Consider the following 6000-nt stretch of genomic DNA (forward strand, 5'->3'; position numbering starts at 1 on the left):
TTTAGGGATAAAAAAAAAAAAAAAAAAAAACAAGGCGCTGTGGTGCAGCAGGTTAATGCCCTGGCCTGAAGCGCCGGCATCCCATATAGGTGCCAGTTCGAGACCCGGCTGCTCCTCTTCCCATCCAGCTCTCTGCTATGGCCTGGGAAAGCAGCAGCAGATGGCCCAAGTCCTTGGGCTCCAGCACCCGTGTGGGAAATCCGGAAGAAGCTCCTGGCTGCTGGCTTCAGATTTGCACAAGCACCGGCCGTTGCAGCCAATTGGGGAGTGACCCAGCGGAAGGAAGACCTCTCCCTCTCCCTCTCTCTATGTGTGTGTGTTAACTTTGACTTTCAAATAAATCTTTACAAACAAACAAACAAAAATTAACTTGCCTGAAAACCCCTAGCATTAGCTATTGCATTAGCAATTCTAATTTCACTGCAGTTCCATCCCAGTGCCTACAATAGCGCCTGGTTCCTAATATTTGGTGAATGAATAGGGCATCCATGAGTCTGTTTCCCTTCCTGCAAATAAAGCCAAGGCTTACTACATAAGGCAAGTTAAATTAAATAAAAGACGGTGGGCAAACACGTAGTTCGGGGCGTGGCAGATGGGTAAATACTCGTAAAACCAAACACAGTGCTCAGACCCGCGAGCAGCCCAGCTTTCTAACCTTGCTGGGCTATGGCATCCTCGCCGCGGGCTGCTACACAGAGCACGGCCCGCAGCAGGGCGCCCTGGGCGAGGCGGCGGGGAGTCCCGCTTCCCCAGGGCTGCGGGCGCGGGATGAGGCGGTGGCCCGCCGGGAGCCGCGACGGACGCGGCCGACCGCCCTGAGGCACCGACGGCAGGCGTGGGGAGGGCGAAGGCAGCTTCCCAGTGCCGGTACCTGGCGCAGCCTGGGCCTCTCAGCCGCCGGCTCGATCCTGGGGTATCCGGGAGCGGGAGAGGAGACGCTCGCGATGGCTCAGCTCCGTCCCGCAATCCGAGAGTAACGAGCCCAGGAGACGTCCAGCCACCGCCGTGCCCAGAGCAGCCTCGGTTCCCGCCACGGAACTGCCGCCCAGAGCAGCGCGGGAATCCGCGGGCACGAAACGCGTCACTTCCGGCCAGGGCGCGCGCCGCCCGCGGAGGCCCTGGTTTCCGGGCGTGCGGTGGGAGGACACGTGCGGGGTGTTAGAGATGCGTGCACTGGAGAGTCGTGACCCTGGCCTTGGGCTCTGCTCCCACTCGAGACTGTAGGGCGAGGCACCCGAGCACGACCGTCCCCGACGGAATGGGGTCGGTGACCAGGTGCTTGGACACCGGCGGCGTGCGTGACGAGCCTCGGCAGCCCGGCGGTTTCGGAAACCCACTGTAGTGAGGTCCGGCGTGCCGGACGCTTACGTCACTGTGAACTTCAGTTGTCGCCCGGCGGCGTCTCACGGGCGTTACTGTGGCCACCCAGTTGCAACCGGCTTCGCCCCGGAGGACCTGGGGCGGGGAGAGTGGGCTCGATCTTTGGCCAGCAGAGGGCACCCTGCTGGTCCCCGTACTTCCTGTGTGCTTTAAGGCCCTTCCTCGCCCTCTTGAGGACACGGGGCTCACCTCTAGCAGTGTCAGCTGTTGTGGACTTGGTCATCCCCTTTATCTTCCCTGCATACTTGGTTCAGCTCTGGCTTGTTCTTTAGTCGTATTAACCCTAACGCTTGGGGCTGATGCTCTGGCGTGGCTGGTAGAGCCTCTGCCTGCAGTGCCAGCATCCCATATGGGTATTGGCTCGAGACCTGGCTACTCCACTTCCGATCCAGCGCTCTGCCGTGGCCTGGGAAAGCAGTAGAAGATGGCCCAAGTGCTTGGGCCCCTGCACCCGCGTGGGAGACACGGAAGAAGCTCCTGGCTCCTGGCTTCGGATAGGAGCTGCTCTGGCCATTACGGCCATCTGGGGAGTGAACCATCAGATGGAAGACCTCTCTCTCTCTCTCTCTGCCTTTGCCTCTCTGTAACTCTGTCTTTCAAATAAATAAATACAAAATCTTGGGGAAAAATAAATAAACCTAACTCTTCCTTATTTGACCTCCATAGTCCTTTGTTAGTTACTAACCCATAATGTTGATCTGGGTCATCTCCAAAGAATAACAAGCTTTTTTTTTTTTTTTTTTTTTTTTGACTCAGCATGACATTCGTGGTCAAATTCACGTTTATTCATTTGTCTTATAACAAATATTTAAGGGATTCCCACAAACTGTACTAGATGCTGTAATACAACAAGGAACAGACTTGAAGATCCCCTCTGCAATGTGATGTGTGTTATTCAGAGGAAGTAGCAGAGTGTGAGAACATACAAGGTATTTTTTTTCTGTTTTTTATTTGACAGGTAGAGTTATAGACAGAGAGAGACAGAGAGAAAGGTCTTCCTTCCGTTGGTTCACTCCCCAAATGGCCACTACAGCCGGCGCTGTGCCCATCTGAAGCCAGGAGCCAGGTGCTTCCTCCTGGTCTCCCATGCAGGTGCAGGAGCCCAAGCACTTGGGCCATCCTCCACTGCCCTCCCAGGCCACAGCAGAGAGCTGGACTGGAAGAGGAGCAACTGGAACTAGAACCCAGTGCTTATATGGGATGCTGGCGCCACAGGGTGGAGGATTAACCAAGTGAGCCATGGCCCTGGCCCCACATTCGAGGTATTTAAAAAAGTTTGTGGAGGCCTAGGTGTTTGATGCAGCAGTAAGAATCTACTTGGGACTTCTGCATCCCGTATGGATGCCTAGGTTCAGAATTGCAGTTCTCCTCCCAATTCCAGCTTTTTGCTAGTGTTCACCCTGGAAGCAGCAGGTTATGGCTCTAGTACTTGGGTCCCTGCCACCCACTTGGGAGATCCCAATTGAGTTCCAGTCTCCTAGCTTTTGCCAATCCCAACCCTGTCTGTTGTGGGCATTTGGGGAGTGAACCAGTGGATGAAAGGTCTCTCTGTTTCTCTTTCTCTCTTTCAAATAATAATAGTATTTTTATTTTTTTAATATTTTTAAATTTTTTCCCATTAATTTGAAAGGCAGAGTTACAGAGAGAGAGATAGAAATATCTTCCATCTTCTGGTTCCCTCCCCAAATGGCCACAATGGCTGGAATTGAGCTGATCCAAGGCCAGGAGCCAGGAGCTTCTTCCAGGTCTCCCACATGAGGCAGGGGCCCAAGGACTTGACTCATCTAATGCTGCTTTCCCAGGCCATAGCAGAGAGCTGGATTGCAAGTGGAGCTGCAGGGACTTGAATTGGTGTCTGTATGGGATGCCGGCACTGCAGGCGGTGGCTTTATCCACTACACCACAGTGCTGGCCCCCTGACTGTATAAATATAAACTGTACTAAGTTTACTTATTAACAGATTCACTTATCTTGGTAAGAAAAACAACAACCCAGAGCCAGCACCGTGGCTCACTATGCTAATCCTCCGCCTTGCGGCGCCGGCACACCAAGTTCTAGTCCTGGTCGGGGCGCTGGATTCTGTCCCGGTTGCCCCTCTTCCAGGCCAGCTCTCTGCTGTGGCCAGGGAGTGCAGTGGAGGATGGCCCAAGTGCTTGGGCCCTGCACCCCATGGGAAACCAGGAGAAGCACCTGGCTCCTGCCATCGGATCAGCGCGGTGTGCTGGCCACAGCGTGCCGGCCGCACCGGGGAGGGTGAACCAACGGCAAAGGAAGACCTTTCTCTCTGTCTCTCTCACTGTCCAGTCTGCCTGTCAAAAAATAAAAAATAAATAAAAATTAAAAAAAAAAGAAAGAAAAACAACCCGGTATTGTAAATATTAAGCACTAGATTTCCCAAAACATTTATATTTACAAATTATGAACTTAAAAATCATCTGCAGTGCCAGCATCACAAATAAGTGCCAGTTTGAGTTCTGGCTGCTCCACTTCCAATCCAGCTCTCTGTTATGGCCTGGGAAAGCAGTAGAAGATGGCCCAAATACTTGGGCCCCTGCACCCAAATGGGAGACCTAGAAGAAGCTCCTGGCTCCTGGCTTCAGATCAGGGGTCATTTGGGGAGTGAACCACCAGATGGAAGATTTTCTCTCTCTGTCTCTGCCTCTCTCTGTCTGTAACTCTGCCTCCCAAATAAATATGTAAATAAAATAGAATAAAAATTAATCTAAAATATTTTAGAAAGAAAAAAGAGACTGATGCCTGTGGCCCTGCATCAGCAAATTCTGACTGCGCCTGGTGATGAGCAATTTGACTGAGTCCCCTGCAAAGTGAAGCTGTCTTCGTGGAGGGATGTTCTCCAGGTATTGCCTGATTCTGAGACTTCCTGAGGCAGAAGTGCAGGACTAAAAGAGGTAGGAAGTATCGTCCCTGTCGCCACGTAGCTCTGAGTCCAGTAGAGAAGACAGAGTCGGGCCACACAGAGCGGAATGTGGTTTATGTCATAGGAGATGCCTCAAAGGCATTTGCGCAACCTCCCACCATCTCCCACAAGACACTCCTCCCACTCTGCCCCTGCCTTCATTCTCGCCCTTGCTCTTCCCACTTCCCCTCTGCTATGCTTCCTCTTCTTTCTCCCCCTGCCCTGAGCTGAAATGGTGCTTTTCTAACTGTGAGATGTAACACTTTAGCAAGTTGGTGGGTCTGGATCAGCACTGAAAAAAATGAACTAGGACACAAAGGGAGATATTGTGTTAAGGCAGCTAAGTAGGTATTCGTCTACGTGTGTACGAGGGGCTGAAGAAAGTGAGAAGTTTTAAAGAAAATGGATTTATGTGTAGTGGAATGAGGAAACAGGTCCTGAGAGCAGGACCCAGCCTCTTGGCTGTCTTCCCTGCCCAAGGTGTCCTTGCCTGTCATGTATCCAAAGGAATTCATTGAATTGAGGGAGGGAAGCAGCTGGCCCGACTGGACTGCAGGAGTCATTTGCTTCTGCAGTAGATAAGAACTTTGATAGCCAGAGTTGTGTGGAGGGGTTTGTTCAGGGGAATTCCACATCCAAAAGTCCCCCACCCAGACTTCCCCAGAAGAGTAGGGAGGGGGGAAGAAGCAGGGGACCATAAAGACCCAGTCTGAATGCAGAGTGCGCTCTCAGGCCTTCCCTGAGACCCCCGCCTGCTCTATCAGGTGTAGAAATTTCTGTCTCTTCACTTGTGCCCATAAAATTCTTTGCTAATCGCCTTCTCATCTGCTCATTCATTAAGTTCCCAGGGTTCAAATCAACAGTTAAAACTGTTGTATAAATTTGTCTTCAGATGTGTGTCTGCATGTGTGTGTGCACTGGGTCAAGACTTAGCATTTATATCTTATTTTAAGACATTAGGAAATCCCTGCTGCACACTTAACAGAGGGAGGTGCACGGTGCCTCCAGGAGTCCCAACCCTCACCCAGGCCACTAAGCGCTGAGGAGACCAGAGTAAAGGTTCTACTCTCCAAGAAGGTTCTTTGCCTTTCTCAGCAGGGATTAAATTTCAACACATGAACCCCTGGAAAGCACATTCAAGCCATACCTACACCATAATATTGAGCCTCTTATTTTCAGAAAACTTATTTTTCATTTTAATTGAAAGGCAAGAGACAGAGACAGAGAGGTCTTTCATCTTGCTGGGTCACTCCCCCCAAACACCTCCAACAGCCAGGGCTGGGCCATACTGAAGCCAGAAGATTGAAACTACATCCGGGTCTCCCACATGTGAGGCAGAGACTCAAATACTTGAAACAGCATCTCCTCTGGTTTGGCTTAGCAGGGAACTGGATCAAACCAGGCACTCCAACACTGGATGTGAGTGCCCCAAGAAGGGATTTAACCACTGCACCAAACAGTTGCCCACTATTTGCAGGAATTTGTTTCAGAGACTTTTTTTTTTTTTTTTGCTGTACATTTTTGAATTCTTTTCAGAGATATGTATTTACAATTCTTTTCTTTTAAAATTTTTCCTGTACTTTTACTTATTTCATTTTTAGTTTTATTTGTTTTCAGATTGCGGAGTTTGAGAATCACTGTCGTCCTGCTGTATCTGTAGAGGACTGATTCCAGGACCCCTGCTAAGATAACAAAATCTGCAG

The 6000-nt window shown here is 50.8% G+C and overlaps 1 protein-coding gene across 2 annotated transcripts in view; it reads right to left on the reverse strand.

Annotated features, from left to right (window-relative positions):
• The window catches only part of RFC4 (replication factor C subunit 4), a 22916-nt gene extending 21462 nt beyond the window's left edge, over nt 1–1454 (reverse strand). The window contains exon 1 of one of the 2 annotated variants that reach the window (XM_062211309.1): nt 1369–1454. The gene's annotated coding sequence lies outside the window, so the exon portion shown is untranslated. Of the gene's footprint in view, nt 1–871; nt 1060–1368 lie in introns of those variants that run through there. The other variant, XM_062211301.1, reaches the window with a different exon arrangement.
• Between the last annotated feature and the right edge of the window lie 4546 nt (nt 1455–6000).

The sequence above is a fragment of the Lepus europaeus genome, chromosome 2 (genome assembly GCF_033115175.1).
Source record: "Lepus europaeus isolate LE1 chromosome 2, mLepTim1.pri, whole genome shotgun sequence".
Taxonomy (NCBI): Eukaryota; Metazoa; Chordata; class Mammalia; order Lagomorpha; family Leporidae; genus Lepus; species Lepus europaeus.